At 55.1% G+C, this 24047-nt stretch overlaps 17 non-coding genes across 17 annotated transcripts; all 17 read right to left on the bottom strand.

Moving 5' to 3' along the window:
- Nucleotides 1-195: 195 nt before the first annotated feature.
- On the bottom strand, nt 196-268 carry Trnaa-agc (transfer RNA alanine (anticodon AGC)). Its single transcript has one exon. It is a non-coding gene; the product is annotated as a tRNA-Ala (tRNA).
- Nucleotides 269-691: 423 nt separating this feature from the next.
- Nucleotides 692-764, bottom strand: Trnaa-ugc (transfer RNA alanine (anticodon UGC)). The gene has a single exon. It is a non-coding gene; the product is annotated as a tRNA-Ala (tRNA).
- A 1002-nt stretch (nt 765-1766) lies between these two features.
- Nucleotides 1767-1839, bottom strand: Trnaa-agc (transfer RNA alanine (anticodon AGC)). The gene has a single exon. It is a non-coding gene; the product is annotated as a tRNA-Ala (tRNA).
- Nucleotides 1840-2262: 423 nt separating this feature from the next.
- Trnaa-ugc (transfer RNA alanine (anticodon UGC)) lies at nt 2263-2335 on the bottom strand. The gene has a single exon. It is a non-coding gene; the product is annotated as a tRNA-Ala (tRNA).
- A 1002-nt stretch (nt 2336-3337) lies between these two features.
- On the bottom strand, nt 3338-3410 carry Trnaa-agc (transfer RNA alanine (anticodon AGC)). The gene has a single exon. It is a non-coding gene; the product is annotated as a tRNA-Ala (tRNA).
- Nucleotides 3411-3833: 423 nt separating this feature from the next.
- On the bottom strand, nt 3834-3906 carry Trnaa-ugc (transfer RNA alanine (anticodon UGC)). Its single transcript has one exon. It is a non-coding gene; the product is annotated as a tRNA-Ala (tRNA).
- A 1002-nt stretch (nt 3907-4908) lies between these two features.
- Nucleotides 4909-4981, bottom strand: Trnaa-agc (transfer RNA alanine (anticodon AGC)). The gene has a single exon. It is a non-coding gene; the product is annotated as a tRNA-Ala (tRNA).
- Nucleotides 4982-5404: 423 nt separating this feature from the next.
- On the bottom strand, nt 5405-5477 carry Trnaa-ugc (transfer RNA alanine (anticodon UGC)). The gene has a single exon. It is a non-coding gene; the product is annotated as a tRNA-Ala (tRNA).
- A 6510-nt stretch (nt 5478-11987) lies between these two features.
- Trnaa-agc (transfer RNA alanine (anticodon AGC)) lies at nt 11988-12060 on the bottom strand. Its single transcript has one exon. It is a non-coding gene; the product is annotated as a tRNA-Ala (tRNA).
- Nucleotides 12061-12483: 423 nt separating this feature from the next.
- On the bottom strand, nt 12484-12556 carry Trnaa-ugc (transfer RNA alanine (anticodon UGC)). Its single transcript has one exon. It is a non-coding gene; the product is annotated as a tRNA-Ala (tRNA).
- Nucleotides 12557-13558: 1002 nt separating this feature from the next.
- Nucleotides 13559-13631, bottom strand: Trnaa-agc (transfer RNA alanine (anticodon AGC)). Its single transcript has one exon. It is a non-coding gene; the product is annotated as a tRNA-Ala (tRNA).
- Nucleotides 13632-14054: 423 nt separating this feature from the next.
- On the bottom strand, nt 14055-14127 carry Trnaa-ugc (transfer RNA alanine (anticodon UGC)). Its single transcript has one exon. It is a non-coding gene; the product is annotated as a tRNA-Ala (tRNA).
- Nucleotides 14128-20647: 6520 nt separating this feature from the next.
- Trnaa-agc (transfer RNA alanine (anticodon AGC)) lies at nt 20648-20720 on the bottom strand. Its single transcript has one exon. It is a non-coding gene; the product is annotated as a tRNA-Ala (tRNA).
- Nucleotides 20721-21143: 423 nt separating this feature from the next.
- On the bottom strand, nt 21144-21216 carry Trnaa-ugc (transfer RNA alanine (anticodon UGC)). Its single transcript has one exon. It is a non-coding gene; the product is annotated as a tRNA-Ala (tRNA).
- Nucleotides 21217-22218: 1002 nt separating this feature from the next.
- On the bottom strand, nt 22219-22291 carry Trnaa-agc (transfer RNA alanine (anticodon AGC)). The gene has a single exon. It is a non-coding gene; the product is annotated as a tRNA-Ala (tRNA).
- A 423-nt stretch (nt 22292-22714) lies between these two features.
- Nucleotides 22715-22787, bottom strand: Trnaa-ugc (transfer RNA alanine (anticodon UGC)). The gene has a single exon. It is a non-coding gene; the product is annotated as a tRNA-Ala (tRNA).
- Nucleotides 22788-23789: 1002 nt separating this feature from the next.
- On the bottom strand, nt 23790-23862 carry Trnaa-agc (transfer RNA alanine (anticodon AGC)). The gene has a single exon. It is a non-coding gene; the product is annotated as a tRNA-Ala (tRNA).
- Between the last annotated feature and the right edge of the window lie 185 nt (nt 23863-24047).

Raw genomic sequence — 24047 nt, 5'->3', positions numbered from 1 at the left:
TTGAGAATGTTAAGGGAAGACTTGTACTGGTTCTAAATTAAGTATAGGGCTGGGAGGAGGGTGCTTCCGGCGCGTAACAGCACGCTTGCCAATTGTGGCTGCTAATCGTTCGCTCGTATCTGCCTAGACACATTCGCTGGCTGTGAATTATTTCACTTGCATGGCAGTGTGCGCATGTTGGTGTGTTAAAAATTCTGGAGACGCTGGGTATCGATCCCAGTACCTCTCGCATGCTAAGCGAGCGCTCTACCATCTGAGCTACGCCCCCTGATGACGGATAGTGCTACATACAACCATATCAATATCACAGACCCTTGCACTCCCATTATTCCGCAGACAAACACTACTCTCAATGTGTCCGTGAGGGTGTCTTTCAGGTTTCCTGCATTCTGTATCGAATCGTAGTTGGCCAAAATTAAAGTGGCACGCACAACGTCGAAAATAGCGTTCGGCCACCGCTCTGAGTAAGACGAACGTCTTGTCCACACTCTAGACTGCATTGAGGTTAGGCCGTTATACCTAAGACAGATTTGCACTCGATGACACCTCGACAACAGCCGGTCCTCACATTCACGTCTTGCTCTCCTTACGTCAGTATACATCATATGAGTCTGTGACGCTGGCTTTGCAACATCTTGCGTGTCTTTAGGCTCGCCGCGACCAACACTTACCATGCACTGTCCACAAAACATGGAGGCGCCGGGGCTTGAACCCGGGACCTTTCACATGCAAAGCGAACGCTCTACCAACTGAGCTACGCCCCCAAGCGCAACAAAGCTGCGCTGTTTTCCATCCTTTGCTACTCTGATGTGCGCGGACATGATGGTTGGTTGGTTTATAGGGGCGAAGGGACCAGTGTACAAAGGCGCGATCACGTTCATATGCACAAGAGTTCCAAGTAGTTTCGATGCTCTGGTATTACGACTACAAATTCCGTCTGTATTTAACGTCTTAAATTGAAAGGACAGTCACAAATTGCTCCGTTTTCACTCCTTGTCGACAATCACACAGCGCCTGAGGTAACAAGCACATCTGAAGCCCCATTGTGCACTCGACTGTTGATGCCAACTCACTGCCTCGCACTTTACTACTGTGTACCACTCTTGTCGTCCAACTGCAAAAGACTGGGCCACAACAAGTTTCCGCGTCTCCATTGCACTGCGCAAACTACGAAACGCTCCCCAAACATTGCACTCACCCATGCAGACGACTTTTCCGACTTTACTCGACGCCTACGCTAGTGACAGCCTTATTTAGAGCTTGACGTCGCACCCAAGCGAGTGAGCACATTTCACCTACGGCTTAGGCCGCCCAACTAGTGTGGCTGCTCGGTCTCTGCAGGCAGCGAGGGGCTGCAAACTTCCCGTGTTCGCGCCTATGTCACCTCCGCTTGCTTGTCAGAGACAGAGTGTCGCAAAACATACAACTCACTCCATGAATTGATTGCTACGGCATCTGTCATCAGCAGTCACAACTAGCAACACCAGTAGCAGCCGGCTGCACGTGAGGAATGGGAATGTGCAGTGGGATTTTTGTGAACTCGGCGCAAGGCAGATCTTTCCGACATAGGTTTGAGAATGTTAAGGGAAGACTTGTACTGGTTCTAAATTAAGTATAGGGCTGGGAGGAGGGTGCTTCCGGCGCGTAACAGCACGCTTGCCAATTGTGGCTGCTAATCGTTCGCTCGTATCTGCCTAGACACATTCGCTGGCTGTGAATTATTTCACTTGCATGGCAGTGTGCGCATGTTGGTGTGTTAAAAATTCTGGAGACGCTGGGTATCGATCCCAGTACCTCTCGCATGCTAAGCGAGCGCTCTACCATCTGAGCTACGCCCCCTGATGACGGATAGTGCTACATACAACCATATCAATATCACAGACCCTTGCACTCCCATTATTCCGCAGACAAACACTACTCTCAATGTGTCCGTGAGGGTGTCTTTCAGGTTTCCTGCATTCTGTATCGAATCGTAGTTGGCCAAAATTAAAGTGGCACGCACAACGTCGAAAATAGCGTTCGGCCACCGCTCTGAGTAAGACGAACGTCTTGTCCACACTCTAGACTGCATTGAGGTTAGGCCGTTATACCTAAGACAGATTTGCACTCGATGACACCTCGACAACAGCCGGTCCTCACATTCACGTCTTGCTCTCCTTACGTCAGTATACATCATATGAGTCTGTGACGCTGGCTTTGCAACATCTTGCGTGTCTTTAGGCTCGCCGCGACCAACACTTACCATGCACTGTCCACAAAACATGGAGGCGCCGGGGCTTGAACCCGGGACCTTTCACATGCAAAGCGAACGCTCTACCAACTGAGCTACGCCCCCAAGCGCAACAAAGCTGCGCTGTTTTCCATCCTTTGCTACTCTGATGTGCGCGGACATGATGGTTGGTTGGTTTATAGGGGCGAAGGGACCAGTGTACAAAGGCGCGATCACGTTCATATGCACAAGAGTTCCAAGTAGTTTCGATGCTCTGGTATTACGACTACAAATTCCGTCTGTATTTAACGTCTTAAATTGAAAGGACAGTCACAAATTGCTCCGTTTTCACTCCTTGTCGACAATCACACAGCGCCTGAGGTAACAAGCACATCTGAAGCCCCATTGTGCACTCGACTGTTGATGCCAACTCACTGCCTCGCACTTTACTACTGTGTACCACTCTTGTCGTCCAACTGCAAAAGACTGGGCCACAACAAGTTTCCGCGTCTCCATTGCACTGCGCAAACTACGAAACGCTCCCCAAACATTGCACTCACCCATGCAGACGACTTTTCCGACTTTACTCGACGCCTACGCTAGTGACAGCCTTATTTAGAGCTTGACGTCGCACCCAAGCGAGTGAGCACATTTCACCTACGGCTTAGGCCGCCCAACTAGTGTGGCTGCTCGGTCTCTGCAGGCAGCGAGGGGCTGCAAACTTCCCGTGTTCGCGCCTATGTCACCTCCGCTTGCTTGTCAGAGACAGAGTGTCGCAAAACATACAACTCACTCCATGAATTGATTGCTACGGCATCTGTCATCAGCAGTCACAACTAGCAACACCAGTAGCAGCCGGCTGCACGTGAGGAATGGGAATGTGCAGTGGGATTTTTGTGAACTCGGCGCAAGGCAGATCTTTCCGACATAGGTTTGAGAATGTTAAGGGAAGACTTGTACTGGTTCTAAATTAAGTATAGGGCTGGGAGGAGGGTGCTTCCGGCGCGTAACAGCACGCTTGCCAATTGTGGCTGCTAATCGTTCGCTCGTATCTGCCTAGACACATTCGCTGGCTGTGAATTATTTCACTTGCATGGCAGTGTGCGCATGTTGGTGTGTTAAAAATTCTGGAGACGCTGGGTATCGATCCCAGTACCTCTCGCATGCTAAGCGAGCGCTCTACCATCTGAGCTACGCCCCCTGATGACGGATAGTGCTACATACAACCATATCAATATCACAGACCCTTGCACTCCCATTATTCCGCAGACAAACACTACTCTCAATGTGTCCGTGAGGGTGTCTTTCAGGTTTCCTGCATTCTGTATCGAATCGTAGTTGGCCAAAATTAAAGTGGCACGCACAACGTCGAAAATAGCGTTCGGCCACCGCTCTGAGTAAGACGAACGTCTTGTCCACACTCTAGACTGCATTGAGGTTAGGCCGTTATACCTAAGACAGATTTGCACTCGATGACACCTCGACAACAGCCGGTCCTCACATTCACGTCTTGCTCTCCTTACGTCAGTATACATCATATGAGTCTGTGACGCTGGCTTTGCAACATCTTGCGTGTCTTTAGGCTCGCCGCGACCAACACTTACCATGCACTGTCCACAAAACATGGAGGCGCCGGGGCTTGAACCCGGGACCTTTCACATGCAAAGCGAACGCTCTACCAACTGAGCTACGCCCCCAAGCGCAACAAAGCTGCGCTGTTTTCCATCCTTTGCTACTCTGATGTGCGCGGACATGATGGTTGGTTGGTTTATAGGGGCGAAGGGACCAGTGTACAAAGGCGCGATCACGTTCATATGCACAAGAGTTCCAAGTAGTTTCGATGCTCTGGTATTACGACTACAAATTCCGTCTGTATTTAACGTCTTAAATTGAAAGGACAGTCACAAATTGCTCCGTTTTCACTCCTTGTCGACAATCACACAGCGCCTGAGGTAACAAGCACATCTGAAGCCCCATTGTGCACTCGACTGTTGATGCCAACTCACTGCCTCGCACTTTACTACTGTGTACCACTCTTGTCGTCCAACTGCAAAAGACTGGGCCACAACAAGTTTCCGCGTCTCCATTGCACTGCGCAAACTACGAAACGCTCCCCAAACATTGCACTCACCCATGCAGACGACTTTTCCGACTTTACACGACGCTCACGCTAGTGACAGCCTTATTTAGAGCTTGACGTCGCACCCAAGCGAGTGAGCACATTTCGCCTACGGCTTAGGCCGCCCAACTAGTGTGGCTGCTCGGTCTCTGCAGGCAGCGAGGGGCTGCAAACTTCCCGTGTTCGCGCCTATGTCACCTCCGCTTGCTTGTCAGAGACAGAGTGTCGCAAAACATACAACTCACTCCATGAATTGATTGCTACGGCATCTGTCATCAGCAGTCACAACTAGCAACACCAGTAGCAGCCGGCTGCAAGTGAAGAATGGGAATGTGCAGTGGGATTTTTGTGAACTCGGCGCAAGGCAGATCTTTCCGACATAGGTTTGAGAATGTTAAGGGAAGACTTGTACTGGTTCTAAATTAAGTATAGGGCTGGGAGGAGGGTGCTTCCTGCGCGTAACAGCACGCTTGCCAATTGTGGCTGCTAATCGTTCGCTCGTATCTGCCTAGACACATTCGCTGGCTGTGAATTATTTCACTTGCATGGCAGTGTGCGCATGTTGGTGTGTTAAAAATTCTGGAGACGCTGGGTATCGATCCCAGTACCTCTCGCATGCTAAGCGAGCGCTCTACCATCTGAGCTACGCCCCCTGATGACGGATAGTGCTACATACAACCATATCAATATCACAGACCCTTGCACTCCCATTATTCCGCAGACAAACACTACTCTCAATGTGTCCGTGAGGGTGTCTTTCAGGTTTCCTGCATTCTGTATCGAATCGTAGTTGGCCAAAATTAAAGTGGCACGCACAACGTCGAAAATAGCGTTCGGCCACCGCTCTGAGTAAGACGAACGTCTTGTCCACACTCTAGACTGCATTGAGGTTAGGCCGTTATACCTAAGACAGATTTGCACTCGATGACACCTCGACAACAGCCGGTCCTCACATTCACGTCTTGCTCTCCTTACGTCAGTATACATCATATGAGTCTGTGACGCTGGCTTTGCAACATCTTGCGTGTCTTTAGGCTCGCCGCGACCAACACTTACCATGCACTGTCCACAAAACATGGAGGCGCCGGGGCTTGAACCCGGGACCTTTCACATGCAAAGCGAACGCTCTACCAACTGAGCTACGCCCCCAAGCGCAACAAAGCTGCGCTGTTTTCCATCCTTTGCTACTCTGATGTGCGCGGACATGATGGTTGGTTGGTTTATAGGGGCGAAGGGACCAGTGTACAAAGGCGCGATCACGTTCATATGCACAAGAGTTCCAAGTAGTTTCGATGCTCTGGTATTACGACTACAAATTCCGTCTGTATTTAACGTCTTAAATTGAAAGGACAGTCACAAATTGCTCCGTTTTCACTCCTTGTCGCCAATCACACAGCGCCTGAGGTAACAAGCACATCTGAAGCCCCATTGTGCACTCGACTGTTGATGCCAACTCACTGCCTCGCACTTTACTACTGTGTACCACTCTTGTCGTCCAACTGCAAAAGACTGGGCCACAACAAGTTTCCGCGTCTCCATTGCACTGCGCAAACTACGAAACGCTCCCCAAACATTGCACTCACCCATGCAGACGACTTTTCCGACTTTACACGACGCTCACGCTTTTTTTTTTTTTTTTTTTTTTTTTTTTTTTTTTTTTTTTACTTTATTGTAATTTTGAAACCTGAACAAACAGGTAGGCTGGCAGCAGCACAATACGCTGCTCTTCAGCCGAAGAGAGTACATGGAGATAAACAAAGAAGAGACATTACATAGAAAAACGGCGGGAAAACACAGGAGACACAAGAACAGAAAAGCACAAGAAGCCGTTCACACTTGATGACAATCCACACTAGGAACTGGAGACCCGACGCACAAACACTGAAGAAGACGATGTCACAGGTGAACAATGGAGCGTGACGGCGAAACGGAACACTAAACATGACGGCACACACGATACACTGATGGCGGTGATCTCCGGCGCGCGAATGTCCACTTAGCGTGTGCGAGTCCGGGGACCTGCCAAGAGGGCAACAGGGATGAGGAAGGGGAGAGGGGAGGAAAAGAGGATGCCACGGCTGAGGAGACGGGGACAGGAGGATAGGGACAGGAGAGGGGGGGCCCGGGGGACGAGGGACGAGAAAAGGAGGAGGGAGGGAAAAGGGAGAGAAGGGAGGGAGGGTGCCCTGAGGAGCAAGCACAGGAGGAGGGCGGGAGGATCAAAGTTGGTAGGAGGGGTAGATGGAGGGGAGGAGGGCATCATCAGGGAGGGGGAGCTGGCGGAAGCCACCTTGGGAGAGGGTAAGGAGGGTGGAGAGATGGAGACCGGGTGGGACATGGGAGTACAGGCGCGGCAGCGGGCGGGGTTGGGAGAGGATCGGGGAGACGAGCGGGTGAGGAGGATCGAGTTTACGGGAGATGTAGAGGATTCGTATCCTTTCGAGGAAAAGGAGGAGGTGGGGGAAGGGGATAAGGTCATACAGGATCCGCGTGGGGGAGGGGAGACGGATGCGATAGGCAAGGCGGAGAGCATGGCGTTCAAGGATTTGGAGGGATTTATAAAAGGAAGGGGGGGCGGAGATCCAGGCTGGATGGGCGTAACAGAGGATAGGGCGGATGAGGGACTGATAGGTGTGGAGGATGGTGGAGGGGTCCAGACCCCACGTTCGGCCGGAAAGGAGCTTGAGGAGACGGAGTCGGGAACGTGCCTTGGCTTGGATTGTCTGGAGATGGGGAGTCCAGGAGAGGCGGCGGTCGAGGGTGACGCCAAGGTACTTAAGGGTGGGGGTGAGAGCGATGGGACGGCCATAAACGGTGAGATAAAAATCAAGGAGGCGGAAGGAGGGAGTGGTTTTGCCTACAATGATCGCCTGGGTTTTGGAAGGATTGACCTTGAGCAACCACTGGTTGCACCAAGCGGTGAACCGGTCAAGATGGGATTGGAGAAGGTGTTGGGAGCGTCGCAGGGTGGGGGCAAGGGCAAGGAAGGCGGTGTCATCGGCAAACTGGAGAAGGTGGACGGGGGGTGACGGCGGCGGCATGTCCGCCGTGTACAACAAGTACAGAAGGGGGGAGAGGACGGAGCCTTGGGGCACACCGGCGGAGGGGAAAAAGGTGTAGGAATCGGTGTTATGGATGGTGACATGGGAAGGACGGCGGGAGAGAAAGGAACCGATCAGACGAACGTAGTTAATGGGAAGGGCGAAGGTTTGGAGCTTGAAGAGGAGACCGGAATGCCATACGCGGTCATATGCGCGTTCGAGGTCAAGAGAGAGGAAGATTGCGGAGCGACGGGAATTGAGCTGTTCGGAAAGGAGATGAGTGAGGTGAAGGAGGAGATCGTCGGAAGAGAAGGACGGCCGAAAGCCACACTGGGTAACGGGGAGGAGGCGGTGCTGGCGGAGATGCTGGTGGATGCGGCGGGTGAGGATAGATTCCAGGACCTTGCTGAAGACCGAGGTAAGGCTGATGGGACGGTAGGAGGAGACGGCGGACGGCGGTTTGCCAGGTTTGAGGAACATGAGGATACGGGAGGTTTTCCACAGGTCGGGGTAGTAACCAGTGGACAGGACTACATTGTAGAGCCTGGCCAGGGTGGAGAGAAAAGAGACAGGAGCTTCACGAAGGTGACGGTAGGTGACACGATCGTGACCAGGAGCGGTGTTGCGTTTGGTGCGGAGTGTAGTAATGAGATCCTGTGTAGTGATGGGGGCGTTAAGTTCCGTGTGTGGAATGTTGTCCAAGTACTGGAAACCAGGAGCGAGGGGAGGGACAGAGGTGTCAGTTCGATCGCGGATATCTGGGAAGAGGGAGTAATCGAACCGGGGATCATCAGGGATGGAAAACACATCGGACAGGTAGGAGGCAAAGTGGTTGGCCTTACTAAGGGCGTCAGGGAAGGGGTGGTCATCGTGGAGAAGAGGATAGTAGGGGGAGGGCTTAGTTCCGGTAAGGCGACGGAAGGCGGTCCAGAACTTGGACGAGTTGATGGGGAGGGTAGCATTTAAACGGGTGCATGTCTGTCGCCAGTCCCGGCGTTTCTTAGCCGCGAGCAAATTGCGAATGTGTCGCTGTAGTTGCCGGTGGCGTCGTAGGGTGTCCGGGTCACGCGTGCGGAGGAAGGCACGGTAGAGACGACGGGATTCACGGAGGAGGAGGACGGCCTGTGGTGGTAAGGTAGGACGGTGGGGGTGGATGGCAACAGTAGGGACGTGGGCCTCCACGGCCTCAGACAAGGTCTGCTGGAGAAAGGAGGCGGCATGGGAGACATCATCGGGATGGCGGTAGGCGAGAGGGTGGCTGTCGACCTGAGTGGAGAGGGTATCCCGGTAGGCATCCCAGTTGGCACGGGAATAGTCATGGATGTACTTGGGGGGAGGGTCACGACGAGGGTCGGGGCGGGGGCGACGACCGTCTGAAACGGTGAGAAGGACAGGGAGATGGTCACTACCAATAGGCTCCAGGACATCCGCCGTAATGCGACCAAGGAGGTTGGGGGAGGAAAGAATAACATCGGGTGTGGAATTGGATTCGGGGCGGGTGTGCTGGGGGATGGGGACGAGGTCGCCTTGAAGGGAGGAGAGGAACCGATGCCACCGCCGCAACTGGGCAGCGGAGCGACTATGGATGTTGAGGTCGGCGGCGATCACATAGGAGGAGAAGGTACGGTCGATGTGGGAGAGGAAGTCGAAAGGAAGAGGGGCGTTGGGGCGGACATAGATGGTGGCACAGGTAACGGTAAGGCCGGGGAAGAAGAGACTAAGGATCAGGTGTTCGGTGGGGTCGGGAAGGAGAGGTTGGAGCCGAACGGGGATCTGGCGATGGTGGCCAATGGCAACTCCGCCACGCGCAACTGGGAGGGGATTATCGGAGCGGTGGAGGAGATAGGGGGAGGTGTGGATGGAGTGGTGGGGTTGGAGGAAGGTTTCATTGAGGAGGAAGGCATCCACACGGTGGGTAGCAAGGGTGTGCAGGAAGAGGTTCTTGTTGGCGGGAAGGGAGCGGATATTGTTGAAAAGGATACGATGCTGTCGCGCCATGATAAGGATTTAGACGAGGGTGTCAAGGCGGGAGAAGGTGAAATGGGCCTGGTTATGGGAATAGGTGGCGTACATTTTAAGGTGGAATATGGAACGGGCGGCGAGGGAGATCTGTTGGAGGGTGTGGGGGCGCTGAAAGGGATGGACGTTTTGGAGGACAATGGTGAGGAACCTGATGATGTCCTCAGCAGTGGGGGGGGGACGAAGGGAATTGCCAGGAGGGGTGGGGGCGTCCAGGGGACGGACAGGGACGGTGAGTTCAGGGGTGGTGGGAGGGGGCCGGGCTTTACACTTTTGGGAGTAGGTAGGGTGGGGGAGGCTGCAGGTATTACAGGAGGGAGGGGATTGGAGGTTGGGGCACTGCCGGAGGAAGTGCGCTTGGCGACAATGCGGGCATGTGGGGGCCTCGCGGCACTCGGCTGTTGTGTGTGCATTGTAGCGCAGACATCTCTGGCAGCGCAGGGATTGAGGGGGGGAACGGGAGGGGTCGACTTTGTACCGCTGATTGAAGAGGAGGGCACCCTCCTTCAGGAGACGGTCAATGGAGGGGGCGTCCTCTGAGAAAACCCGCATAAGGCGGGTGGGGCCGGTCGCGTTGAAGATGCGGCGGACTGCCCGCACCTCCAGGGTGGGATGGGCCTTCAGCTCCGCCAGCACCTCCTCCTCCGTGATCGACGGGCTAAGCCGAGTGATCACGGCGGTGAGGGTCGGCGGGCGACGCGGGGGTTGGGGTTGGCGGGTAGGAGATGGGGAGGGAGCAGGGGTGAGGGAGGCGTGAGGACCAAAACGGGTGATGGGGAGGCGGGAGAGGATGTCAGTATGGAGGGTCGGGCTGGGGGAGGAGATAAGAACAGAATCCCGTCTGGGAGTAAGGAGAGAGATGGGGGCGCCTGGGAAATGTTGGCGGAGGAGGAGGGAGAGATTCCAGGCCTCAAGGAAGGAAGGATCAGGACGGGACAGGAGATATTTGTAGAGACCGGGGGGGGAGGAGGAGGAGGAGGAGGAGGAGGGAGCGGGGCCTGGTGGGGAGACGTCCATGGCATTTTGGGGTGGGGATGGGGGGCGGGGTGGAGCCTTTTTAGGAGTAGAGGAAGTGGAGGCGCCACTAGGGCGTTTGACAGCGGCAGATGGGCGGGTGGTGACAGGAGGGACGGGAACGATGGGGAGGTGGTGGGAAGGGACAGGTCCCGGCACGGACGCAGCAGTCGGCGCCGGAGGAAGTGACTGTGACGGTGCAGGCGAATGTGGCAGTGATGGCGATGGCGACGAGGATGATGACGGCGGTGGCGATGGCGATGGCGACGGCGACGGGGAGAGCTGGGCGTGGGCAGTGGCCCGACGGGCCACCACCCTAGCCGGAGCGGCAGTGACAGGCTGGGGGAGTGGGGGGAAGGGATCAGAACGAGAGGAGGAAGCGGGAGAGGGGGCGACAAAGAGCGAGGGCGAAGGGATAGAGAGGAGGGGAGGGATGGAAGGAGGGGGGTGGGACTGGGCACACCAAGTGATTGTGGTGGAGGCGGCGGATGGGGACGTATACACGATGGCGGTGGTGGTAGTAGTGACGGTGGTGGTGGGGGCGGACATGACGGCAAGAAGAAGAAAGAAAAAAAAAAAAAACACAACACTAAAAGGACAGGACACACACTGGGAGACGACGGACGGCGGACGGCGGACGGCGGACGGCGGACGGCGGACGGCGGACGGACGTCGACGGCGGCGACGGCGGCGACGGCGGCGGCGGCGACGGCGGCGGCGGCGAGAGGCAGGGACGCTGCTGCCGCGGACGGGGCCGGGGCGGCGGCGGCTGCGGCTGCTGCTGCTGCTGTTGGCTGGACTGCTGCTGGCTGGACTGCGGCTGCCACCGGAGGGCTGGCAGGCTGGCTGGCTGGCTGGCTGGCTGGCTGACCACAGCTGCAGGCCGGTACCGCGAACTGCTGCTGCTGCTGCTGCTGCTGCTGCTGCTGCGGGCTGGCTGGCTGGCTGGCTGGCTGGCTGGCTGGCACCTGTAACCCCTAACACTTCGATTAGCGCGAAGGTGCACTATCGAAGGGCGGTAACCTTTCGGTGTACCGCCGGAGATGGACGCTCACGCTAGTGACAGCCTTATTTAGAGCTTGACGTCGCACCCAAGCGAGTGAGCACATTTCGCCTACGGCTTAGGCCGCCCAACTAGTGTGGCTGCTCGGTCTCTGCAGGCAGCGAGGGGCTGCAAACTTCCCGTGTTCGCGCCTATGTCACCTCCGCTTGCTTGTCAGAGACAGAGTGTCGCAAAACATACAACTCACTCCATGAATTGATTGCTACGGCATCTGTCATCAGCAGTCACAACTAGCAACACCAGTAGCAGCCGGCTGCACGTGAAGAATGGGAATGTGCAGTGGGATTTTTGTGAACTCGGCGCAAGGCAGATCTTTCCGACATAGGTTTGAGAATGTTAAGGGAAGACTTGTACTGGTTCTAAATTAAGTATAGGGCTGGGAGGAGGGTGCTTCCTGCGCGTAACAGCACGCTTGCCAATTGTGGCTGCTAATCGTTCGCTCGTATCTGCCTAGACACATTCGCTGGCTGTGAATTATTTCACTTGCATGGCAGTGTGCGCATGTTGGTGTGTTAAAAATTCTGGAGACGCTGGGTATCGATCCCAGTACCTCTCGCATGCTAAGCGAGCGCTCTACCATCTGAGCTACGCCCCCTGATGACGGATAGTGCTACATACAACCATATCAATATCACAGACCCTTGCACTCCCATTATTCCGCAGACAAACACTACTCTCAATGTGTCCGTGAGGGTGTCTTTCAGGTTTCCTGCATTCTGTATCGAATCGTAGTTGGCCAAAATTAAAGTGGCACGCACAACGTCGAAAATAGCGTTCGGCCACCGCTCTGAGTAAGACGAACGTCTTGTCCACACTCTAGACTGCATTGAGGTTAGGCCGTTATACCTAAGACAGATTTGCACTCGATGACACCTCGACAACAGCCGGTCCTCACATTCACGTCTTGCTCTCCTTACGTCAGTATACATCATATGAGTCTGTGACGCTGGCTTTGCAACATCTTGCGTGTCTTTAGGCTCGCCGCGACCAACACTTACCATGCACTGTCCACAAAACATGGAGGCGCCGGGGCTTGAACCCGGGACCTTTCACATGCAAAGCGAACGCTCTACCAACTGAGCTACGCCCCCAAGCGCAACAAAGCTGCGCTGTTTTCCATCCTTTGCTACTCTGATGTGCGCGGACATGATGGTTGGTTGGTTTATAGGGGCGAAGGGACCAGTGTACAAAGGCGCGATCACGTTCATATGCACAAGAGTTCCAAGTAGTTTCGATGCTCTGGTATTACGACTACAAATTCCGTCTGTATTTAACGTCTTAAATTGAAAGGACAGTCACAAATTGCTCCGTTTTCACTCCTTGTCGACAATCACACAGCGCCTGAGGTAACAAGCACATCTGAAGCCCCATTGTGCACTCGACTGTTGATGCCAACTCACTGCCTCGCACTTTACTACTGTGTACCACTCTTGTCGTCCAACTGCAAAAGACTGGGCCACAACAAGTCTCCGCGTCTCCATTGCACTGCGCAAACTACGAAACGCTCCCCAAACATTGCACTCACCCATGCAGACGACTTTTCCGACTTTACACGACGCTCACGCTAGTGACAGCCTTATTTAGAGCTTGACGTCGCACCCAAGCGAGTGAGCACATTTCGCCTACGGCTTAGGCCGCCCAACTAGTGTGGCTGCTCGGTCTCTGCAGGCAGCGAGGGGCTGCAAACTTCCCGTGTTCGCGCCTATGTCACCTCCGCTTGCTTGTCAGAGACAGAGTGTCGCAAAACATACAACTCACTCCATGAATTGATTGCTACGGCATCTGTCATCAGCAGTCACAACTAGCAACACCAGTAGCAGCCGGCTGCACGTGAAGAATGGGAATGTGCAGTGGGATTTTTGTGAACTCGGCGCAAGGCAGATCTTTCCGACATAGGTTTGAGAATGTTAAGGGAAGACTTGTACTGGTTCTAAATTAAGTATAGGGCTGGGAGGAGGGTGCTTCCTGCGCGTAACAGCACGCTTGCCAATTGTGGCTGCTAATCGTTCGCTCGTATCTGCCTAGACACATTCGCTGGCTGTGAATTATTTCACTTGCATGGCAGTGTGCGCATGTTGGTGTGTTAAAAATTCTGGAGACGCTGGGTATCGATCCCAGTACCTCTCGCATGCTAAGCGAGCGCTCTACCATCTGAGCTACGCCCCCTGATGACGGATAGTGCTACATACAACCATATCAATATCACAGACCCTTGCACTCCCATTATTCCGCAGACAAACACTACTCTCAATGTGTCCGTGAGGGTGTCTTTCAGGTTTCCTGCATTCTGTATCGAATCGTAGTTGGCCAAAATTAAAGTGGCACGCACAACGTCGAAAATAGCGTTCGGCCACCGCTCTGAGTAAGACGAACGTCTTGTCCACACCCTAGACTGCATTGAGGTTAGGCCGTTATACCTAAGACAGATTTGCACTCGATGACACCTCGACAACAGCCGGTCCTCACATTCACGTCTTGCTCTCCTTACGTCAGTATACATCATATGAGTCTGTGACGCTGGCTTTGCAACATCTTGCGTGTCTTTAGGCTCGCCGCGACCAACACTTACCATGCACTGTCCACAAAACATGGAGGTGCCGGGGCTTGAACCCGGGACCTTTCACATGCAAAGCGAACGCTCTACCAACTGAGCTACGCCCCCAAGCGCAACAAAGCTGCGCTGTTTTCCATCCTTTGCTACTCTGATGTGCGCGGACATGATGGTTGGTTGGTTTATAGGGGCGAAGGGACCAGTGTACAAAGGCGCGATCACGTTCATATGCACAAGAGTTCCAAGTAGTTTCGATGCTCTGGTATTACGACTACAAATTCCGTCTGTATTTAACGTCTTAAATTGAAAGGACAGTCACAAATTGCTCCGTTTTCACTCCTTGTCGACAATCACACAGCGCCTGAGGTAACAAGCACATCTGAAGCCCCATTGTGCACTCGACTGTTGATGCCAACTCACTGCCTCGCACTTTACTACTGTGTACCACTCTTGTCGTCCAACTGCAAAAGACTGGGCCACAACAAGTCTCCGCGTCTCCATTGCACTGCGCAAACTACGAAACGCTCCCCAAACATTGCACTCACCCATGCAGACGACTTTTCCGACTTTACACGACGCTCACGCTTTTTTTTTTTTTTTTTTTTTACTTTATTGTCATTTTAATGCCTATACAATAAGCAGGCTGGCAGCAGCACACTACGCTGCTCTTCAGCCAAATGAGACAGAAGCACAAAAAACAGGAGAAAAACAGAAAAGTCACAAAATGGTGGGCGATAAAATAGGAGACACAGAGGGACAAACACGGAGCCGTTCACACTTGACGATAAACCACACTGCAAACTGTTGAGACGACGCACAGACACTGAAGAAGACGATGGCACTGGTGAACAACGGAGCGTGACGGGAAACACTGAACACGAAACACGACGGCACACACAAGACACTGATGGCGGCGATCTCCGGCGCGCGAAAGTCCACGTAGCGTGTGCGAGTCCGGGGACCTGCCAAGAGTGGAACAGGGGGGAGGTGGGGGGAGAGGGGAGAATAGGATGCCAACGGCGGGGGAGACGGGGGCAAGAGGGCGAGGGACAGGGGAGGGGGGGCCCGGGGGAGAAGGGGAGAGAAAAGGAGGAGGGAGGGAAAAAGGGAGAGAAGGGAGGGAGGGTGCCCGGAGGAGCAAGCACGGGAGGAGGGCGGGAGGATCAAAGTTGGTAGGAGGGGTAAATGGAGGGGAGGAGGGCATCATCAGGGAGGGGGAGCTGGCGGAAGCCACCTTGGGAGAGGGTAAGGAGGGTGGAGAGATGGAGACCGGGTGGGACATGAGAGTACAGGCGCGGCAGCGGGCGGGGGTGGGAGAGGATCGGGGAGACGAGCGGGTGGGGAGGATCGAGTTTACGGGAGGTGTAGAGGATTCGTATCCTTTCGAGGAAGAGGAGGAGGTGAGGGAAGGGGATAAGATCATACAGGATCCGCGTGGGGGAGGGGAGACGGATGCGATAGGCAAGGCGGAGAGCATGGCGTTCAAGGATTTGGAGGGATTTATAAAAGGAAGGGGGGGCGGAGATCCAGGCGGGATGGGCGTAACAGAGGATAGGGCGGATGAGGGACTTATAGGTGTGTAGGATGGTGGAGGGGTCCAGACCCCACGTACGGCCAGAAAGGAGCTTGAGGAGACGGAGTCGGGAACGTGCCTTGGCTTGGATTGTCTGGAGATGGGGAGTCCAGGAGAGGCGACGGTCGAGGGTGACGCCAAGGTACTTAAGGGTGGGGGTGAGAGCGATGGGACGGCCATAAACGGTGAGATAGAAATCAAGGAGGCGGAAGGAAGGGGTGGTTTTGCCTACAATGATCGCCTGGGTTTTGGAAGGATTGACCGTGAGCAACCACTGGTTGCACCAAGCGGTGAACCGGTCAAGATGGGATTGGAGAAGGTGTTGGGAGCGTTGCAGGGTGGGGGCAAGGGCAAGGAAGGCGGTGTCATCGGCAAACTGGAGAAGGTGGACGGGGGGTGGCGGCGGCGGCATGTCCGCTGTGTACAACAAGTACAGAAGGGGGGAGAGGACGGAGCCTTGGGGCACACCGGCGGAGGGGAAAAAGGTGTAGGAATCGGAGTTATGGATGGTGACATAGGAAGGACGGCGGGAGAGAAAGGAACCGATCAGACGAACGTAGTTAATGGGAAGGGCGAAGGTTTGGAGCTTGAAGAGGAGACCGGAGTGCCATACGCGGTCATAGGCGCGTTCGAGGTCAAGAGAGAGGAAGATGGCGGAGCGACGGGAATTGAGCTGTTCGGAAAGGAGATGAGTGAGGTGAAGGAGAAGATCGTCGGAAGAGAAGGACGGCCGAAAGCCACACTGGGTAACGGGGAGGAGGCGGTGCTGGCGGAGATGCTGGTGGATGCGGCGGGTGAGGATAGATTCCAGGACCTTGCTGAAGACCGAGGTAAGGCTGATGGGACGGTAGGAGGAGACGGCGGACGGCGGTTTGCCAGGTTTGAGGAACATGAGGATACGAGAGGTTTTCCACAGGTCGGGGTAGTAACCAGTGGACAGGACGACATTGTAGAGCCTGGCCAGGGTGGAGAGGAAAGAGACAGGAGCTTCACGAAGGTGACGGTAGGTGACACGATCGTGACCAGGAGCAGTGTTGCGTTTGGTGCGGAGTGTAGTAATGAGATCCTGTGTAGTGATGGGGGCGTTAAGTTCCGTGTGTGGAATGTTGTCCAAGTACTGGAAACCAGGAGCGAGGGGAGGGACAGAGGTGTCAGTTCGATCGCGGATATCTGGGAAGAGGGAGTAATCGAACCGGGGATCATCAGGGATGGAAAACACATCGGACAGGTAGGAGGCAAAGTGGTTGGCCTTACTAAGGGCGTCAGGGAAGGGGTGGTCATCGTGGAGAAGAGGATAGTAGGGGGAGGGCTTAGTTCCGGTAAGGCGACGGAAGGCGGTCCAGAACTTGGACGAGTTGATGGGGAGGGTAGCATTTAAACGGGTGCATGTCTGTCGCCAGTCCCGGCGTTTCTTAGCCGCGAGCAAATTTCGAATGTGTCGCTGTAGTTGCCGGTGGCGTCGTAGGGTGTCCGGGTCACGCGTGCGGAGGAAGGCACGGTAGAGACGACGGGATTCACGGAGGAGGAGGACGGCCTGTGGTGGTAAGGTAGGACGGTGGGGGTGGATGGCAACAGTAGGGACGTGGGCCTCCACGGCCTCAGCCAAGGTCTGCTGGAGAAAGGAGGCGGCATGGGAGACATCATCGGGATGGCGGTAGGCGAGAGGGTGGCTGTCGACCTGAGTGGAGAGGGTATCCCGGTAGGCATCCCAGTTGGCACGGGAATAGTCATGGATGTACTTGGGGGGAGGGTCATGACGAGGGTCGGGGCGGGGGCGACGACCGTCTGAAACGGTGAGGAGGACAGGGAGATGGTCACTACCAATAGGCTCCAGGACATCCACCGTAATGCGACCAAGGAGGTTGGGGGAGGAAAGAATAACATCGGGAGTGGAATTGGATTCGGGGCGGGTGTGCTGGGGGATGGGGACGAGGTCGCCTTGAAGGGAGGAGAGGAACCGATGCCACCGCCGCAACTGGGCAGCGGAGCGACTATGGATGTTGAGGTCGGCGGCGATCACATAGGAGGAGAAGGTACGGTCGATGTGGGAGAGGAAGTCGAAAGGAAGAGGGGCGTTGGGGCGGACATAGATGGTGGCACAGGTAACGGTAAGGCCGGGGAAGAAGAGACTAAGGATCAGGTGTTCGGTGGGGTCGGGAAGGAGAGGTTGGAGCCGAACGGGTATCTGGCGGTGGTGGCCAATGGCAACTCCGCCACGCGCAACTGGGAGGGGATTATCGGAGCGGTGGAGGAGATAGGGGGAGGTGTGGATGGAGTGGTAGGGTTGGAGGAAGGTTTCATTGAGGAGGAAGGCATCCACACGGTGGGTAGCAAGGGTGTGCAGGAAGAGGTTCTTGTTGGCGGGAAGGGAGCGGATATTGTTGAAAAGGATACGATGCTGTCGCGCCATGATAAGGATTTAGACGAGGGTGTCAAGGCGGGAGAAGGTGAAATGGGCCTGGTTATTGGAATAGGTGGCGTACATTTTAAGGTGGAATATGGAACGGGCGGCGAGGGAGATCTGTTGGAGTGTGTGGGGGCGCTGAAAGGGATGGACGTTTTGGAGGACAATGGTGAGGAACCTGATGATGTCCTCAGCAGTGGGGGGGGGACGAAGGGAATTGCCAGGAGGGGTGGGGGCGTCCAGGGGACGGACAGGGACTGTGAGTTCAGGGGTGGTGGGAGGGGGCCGGGCTTTACACTTTTGGGAGTAGGTAGGGTGGGGGAGGCTGCAGGTATTACAGGAGGGAGGGGATTGGAGGTTGGGGCACTGCCGGAGGAAGTGCGCTTGGCGACAATGCGGGCACGTGGGGGCCTCGCGGCACTCGGCTGTTGTGTGTGCATTGTAGCGCAGACATCTCTGGCAGCGCAGGGATTGAGGGGGGGAACGGGAGGGGTCGACTTTGTACCGCTGATTGAAGAGGAGGGCACCCTCCTTCAGGAGACGGTCAATGGAGGGGGCGTCCTCAGAGAACACCCGCATAAGGCGGGTGGGGCCGGTCGCGTTAAAAATGCGGCGGACTGCCCGCACCTCCAGGGTGGGATGGGCCTTCAGCTCCGCCAACACCTCCTCCTCCGTGATCGACGGGCTAAGCCGAGTGATCACGGCGGTGAGGGTCGGCGGGCGACGCGGGGGTTGGGGTTGGCGGGTAGGAGATGGGGAGGGAGCAGGGGTGAGGGAGGCGTGAGGACCAAAACGGGTGATGGGGAGGCGGGAGAGGATGTCAGTATGGAGGGTCGGGCTGGGGGAGGAGATAAGAACAGAATCCCGTCTGGGAGTAAGGAGAGAGATGGGGGCGCCTGGGAAATGTTGGCGGAGGAGGAGGGAGAGATTCCGGGCCTCGAGGAAGGAAGGATCGGGACGGGACAGGAGATATTTGTAGAGACCGGGTGGGGAGGAGGAGGAGGAGGAGGGAGCGGGGCCTGGTGGGGAGACGTCCATGGCATTTTGGGGTGGGGATGGGGGGCGGGGCGGAGCCTTTTTAGGAGTAGAGGAAGTGGAGGCGCCACTAGGGCGTTTGACAGCGGCAGATGGGCGGGTGGTGACAGGAGGGACGGGAACGATGGGGAGGTGGTGGGAAGGGACAGGTCCCGGCACGGACGCAGCAGTCGGCGCCGGAGGAAGTGACTGTGACGGTGCAGGCGAATGTGGCAGTGATGGCGATGGCGACGATGATGATGATGACGGCGGTGGTGATGGCGATGGCGATGGCGACGGGGAGAGCTGGGCGTGGGCAGTGGCCCGACGGGCCACCACCCGAGCCGGAGCTGCAGTGACAGGCTGGGGGAGTGGGGGGAAGGGATCAGAACGAGAGGAGGAAGCGGGAGAGGGGGCGACAAAGAGCGAGGGCGAAGGGATAGAGAGGAGGGGGGGGATGGAAGGAGGGGGGTGGGACTGGGCACACCAAGTGATTGTGGTGGAGGCGGCAGAAGGGGACGTATACACGATGGCGGTGGTGGTAGTAGTGACGGTGGTGGTGGGGGCGGACATGACGACAAGAAGAAGAAAGAAAAAACACAGCACTAAAAGGACAGGACCCACACACTGGGAGACGGCGGACGGACGGCGGACGGACGGCGGACGGACGGCGGACGGACGGCGGCGGCGACGGCGACGGCGACGGCGACGGCGACGGCGACGGCGACGGCGACGGCGACGGCGACGGCGACGGCGGGAGGCAGGGACGCTGCTGCCGCGGACGGGGCCGGGGCCGGGGCGGCGGCGGCGGCGGCTGCTGCTGCTGCTGCTGCTGCTGCTGCTGCTGCGGGCTGGACTGCTGCTGGCAGGACTGCTGCTGCCACCGGAGGGCTGGCAGGCTGGCTGGCTGGCTGGCTGGCTGGCTGGCTGGCTGGCTGGCTGACCACTGCTGCAGGCCGGGACCGCGAACTGCTACTGCTGCTGCTGCTGCGGGCGGGCTGGCTGGCTGGCTGGCTGGCACCTGTAACCCCTAACACTTCGATGAGCGCGAAAATTGCACTATCGAAGGGCGGTAACCTTTCGGTGTACCGCCGGAGATGTGACGCTCACGCTAGTGACAGCCTTATTTAGAGCTTGACGTCGCACCCAAGCGAGTGAGCACATTTCGCCTACGGCTTAGGCCGCCCAACTAGTGTGGCTGCTCGGTCTCTGCAGGCAGCGAGGGGCTGCAAACTTCCCGTGTTCGCGCCTATGTCACCTCCGCTTGCTTGTCAGAGACAGAGTGTCGCAAAACATACAACTCACTCCATGAATTGATTGCTACGGCATCTGTCATCAGCAGTCACAACTAGCAACACCAGTAGCAGCCGGCTGCACGTGAAGAATGGGAATGTGCAGTGGGATTTTTGTGAACTCGGCGCAAGGCAGATCTTTCCGACATAGGTTTGAGAATGTTAAGGGAAGACTTGTACTGGTTCTAAATTAAGTATAGGGCTGGGAGGAGGGTGCTTCCTGCGCGTAACAGCACGCTTGCCAATTGTGGCTGCTAATCGTTCGCTCGTATCTGCCTAGACACATTCGCTGGCTGTGAATTATTTCACTTGCATGGCAGTGTGCGCATGTTGGTGTGTTAAAAATTCTGGAGACGCTGGGTATCGATCCCAGTACCTCTCGCATGCTAAGCGAGCGCTCTACCATCTGAGCTACGCCCCCTGATGACGGATAGTGCTACATACAACCATATCAATATCACAGACCCTTGCACTCCCATTATTCCGCAGACAAACACTACTCTCAATGTGTCCGTGAGGGTGTCTTTCAGGTTTCCTGCATTCTGTATCGAATCGTAGTTGGCCAAAATTAAAGTGGCACGCACAACGTCGAAAATAGCGTTCGGCCACCGCTCTGAGTAAGACGAACGTCTTGTCCACACTCTAGACTGCATTGAGGTTAGGCCGTTATACCTAAGACAGATTTGCACTCGATGACACCTCGACAACAGCCGGTCCTCACATTCACGTCTTGCTCTCCTTACGTCAGTATACATCATATGAGTCTGTGACGCTGGCTTTGCAACATCTTGCGTGTCTTTAGGCTCGCCGCGACCAACACTTACCATGCACTGTCCACAAAACATGGAGGCGCCGGGGCTTGAACCCGGGACCTTTCACATGCAAAGCGAACGCTCTACCAACTGAGCTACGCCCCCAAGCGCAACAAAGCTGCGCTGTTTTCCATCCTTTGCTACTCTGATGTGCGCGGACAAGATGGTTGGTTGGTTTATAGGGGCGAAGGGACCAGTGTACAAAGGCGCGATCACGTTCATATGCACAAGAGTTCCAAGTAGTTTCGATGCTCTGGTATTACGACTACAAATTCCGTCTGTATTTAACGTCTTAAATTGAAAGGACAGTCACAAATTGCTCCGTTTTCACTCCTTGTCGACAATCACACAGCGCCTGAGGTAACAAGCACATCTGAAGCCCCATTGTGCACTCGACTGTTGATGCCAACTCACTGCCTCGCACTTTACTACTGTGTACCACTCTTGTCGTCCAACTGCAAAAGACTGGGCCACAACAAGTTTCCGCGTCTCCATTGCACTGCGCAAACTACGAAACGCTCCCCAAACATTGCACTCACCCATGCAGACGACTTTTCCGACTTTACACGACGCTCACGCTAGTGACAGCCTTATTTAGAGCTTGACGTCGCACCCAAGCGAGTGAGCACATTTCGCCTACGGCTTAGGCCGCCCAACTAGTGTGGCTGCTCGGTCTCTGCAGGCAGCGAGGGGCTGCAAACTTCCCGTGTTCGCGCCTATGTCACCTCCGCTTGCTTGTCAGAGACAGAGTGTCGCAAAACATACAACTCACTCCATGAATTGATTGCTACGGCATCTGTCATCAGCAGTCACAACTAGCAACACCAGTAGCAGCCGGCTGCACGTGAAGAATGGGAATGTGCAGTGGGATTTTTGTGAACTCGGCGCAAGGCAGATCTTTCCGACATAGGTTTGAGAATGTTAAGGGAAGACTTGTACTGGTTCTAAATTAAGTATAGGGCTGGGAGGAGGGTGCTTCCTGCGCGTAACAGCACGCTTGCCAATTGTGGCTGCTAATCGTTCGCTCGTATCTGCCTAGACACATTCGCTGGCTGTGAATTATTTCACTTGCATGGCAGTGTGCGCATGTTGGTGTGTTAAAAATTCTGGAGACGCTGGGTATCGATCCCAGTACCTCTCGCATGCTAAGCGAGCGCTCTACCATCTGAGCTACGCCCCCTGATGACGGATAGTGCTACATACAACCATATCAATATCACAGACCCTTGCACTCCCATTATTCCGCAGACAAACACTACTCTCAATGTGTCCGTGAGGGTGTCTTTCAGGTTTCCTGCATTCTGTATCGAATCGTAGTTGGCCAAAATTAAAGTGGCACGCACAACGTCGAAAATAGCGTTCGGCCACCGCTCTGAGTAAGACGAACGTCTTGTCCACACTCTAGACTGCATTGAGGTTAGGCCGTTATACCTAAGACAGATTTGCACTCGATGACACCTCGACAACAGCCGGTCCTCACATTCACGTCTTGCTCTCCTTACGTCAGTATACATCATATGAGTCTGTGACGCTGGCTTTGCAACATCTTGCGTGTCTTTAGGCTCGCCGCGACCAACACTTACCATGCACTGTCCACAAAACATGGAGGCGCCGGGGCTTGAACCCGGGACCTTTCACATGCAAAGCGAACGCTCTACCAACTGAGCTACGCCCCCAAGCGCAACAAAGCTGCGCCGTTTTCCTTCCTTTGCTACTCTGATGTGCGCGGACATGATGGTTGGTTGGTTTATAGGGGCGAAGGGACCAGTGTACAAAGGCGCGATCACGTTCATATGCACAAGAGTTCCAAGTAGTTTCGATGCTCTGGTATTACGACTACAAATTCCGTCTGTATTTAACGTCTTAAATTGAAAGGACAGTCACAAATTGCTCCGTTTTCACTCCTTGTCGCCAATCACACAGCGCCTGAGGTAACAAGCACATCTGAAGCCCCATTGTGCACTCGACTGTTGATGCCAACTCACTGCCTCGCACTTTACTACTGTGTACCACTCTTGTCGTCCAACTGCAAAAGACTGGGCCACAACAAGTTTCCGCGTCTCCATTGCACTGCGCAAACTACGAAACGCTCCCCAAACATTGCACTCACCCATGCAGACGACTTTTCCGACTTTACACGACGCTCACGCTAGTGACAGCCTTATTTAGAGCTTGACGTCGCACCCAAGCGAGTGAGCACATTTCGCCTACGGCTTAGGCCGCCCAACTAGTGTGGCTGCTCGGTCTCTGCAGGCAGCGAGGGGCTGCAAACTTCCCGTGTTCGCGCCTATGTCACCTCCGCTTGCTTGTCAGAGACAGAGTGTCGCAAAACATACAACTCACTCCATGAATTGATTGCTACGGCATCTGTCATCAGCAGTCACAACTAGCAACACCAGTAGCAGCCGGCTGCACGTGAAGAATGGGAATGTGCAGTGGGATTTTTGTGAACTCGGCGCAAGGCAGATCTTTCCGACATAGGTTTGAGAATGTTAAGGGAAGACTTGTACTGGTTCTAAATTAAGTATAGGGCTGGGAGGAGGGTGCTTCCTGCGCGTAACAGCACGCTTGCCAATTGTGGCTGCTAATCGTTCGCTCGTATCTGCCTAGACACATTCGCTGGCTGTGAATTATTTCACTTGCATGGCAGTGTGCGCATGTTGGTGTGTTAAAAATTCTGGAGACGCTGGGTATCGATCCCAGTACCTCTCGCATGCTAAGCGAGCGCTCTACCATCTGAGCTACGCCCCCTGATGACGGATAGTGCTACATACAACCATATCAATATCACAGACCCTTGCACTCCCATTATTCCGCAGACAAACACTACTCTCAATGTGTCCGTGAGGGTGTCTTTCAGGTTTCCTGCATTCTGTATCGAATCGTAGTTGGCCAAAATTAAAGTGGCACGCACAACGTCGAAAATAGCGTTCGGC

The sequence above is a fragment of the Schistocerca cancellata genome, chromosome 10 (genome assembly GCF_023864275.1).
Source record: "Schistocerca cancellata isolate TAMUIC-IGC-003103 chromosome 10, iqSchCanc2.1, whole genome shotgun sequence".
Lineage (NCBI taxonomy): Eukaryota > Metazoa > Arthropoda > Insecta > Orthoptera > Acrididae > Schistocerca > Schistocerca cancellata.
Note: the sequence above shows the minus strand (reverse complement) of the source record. Positions and strands in the feature narration are given on the sequence as shown.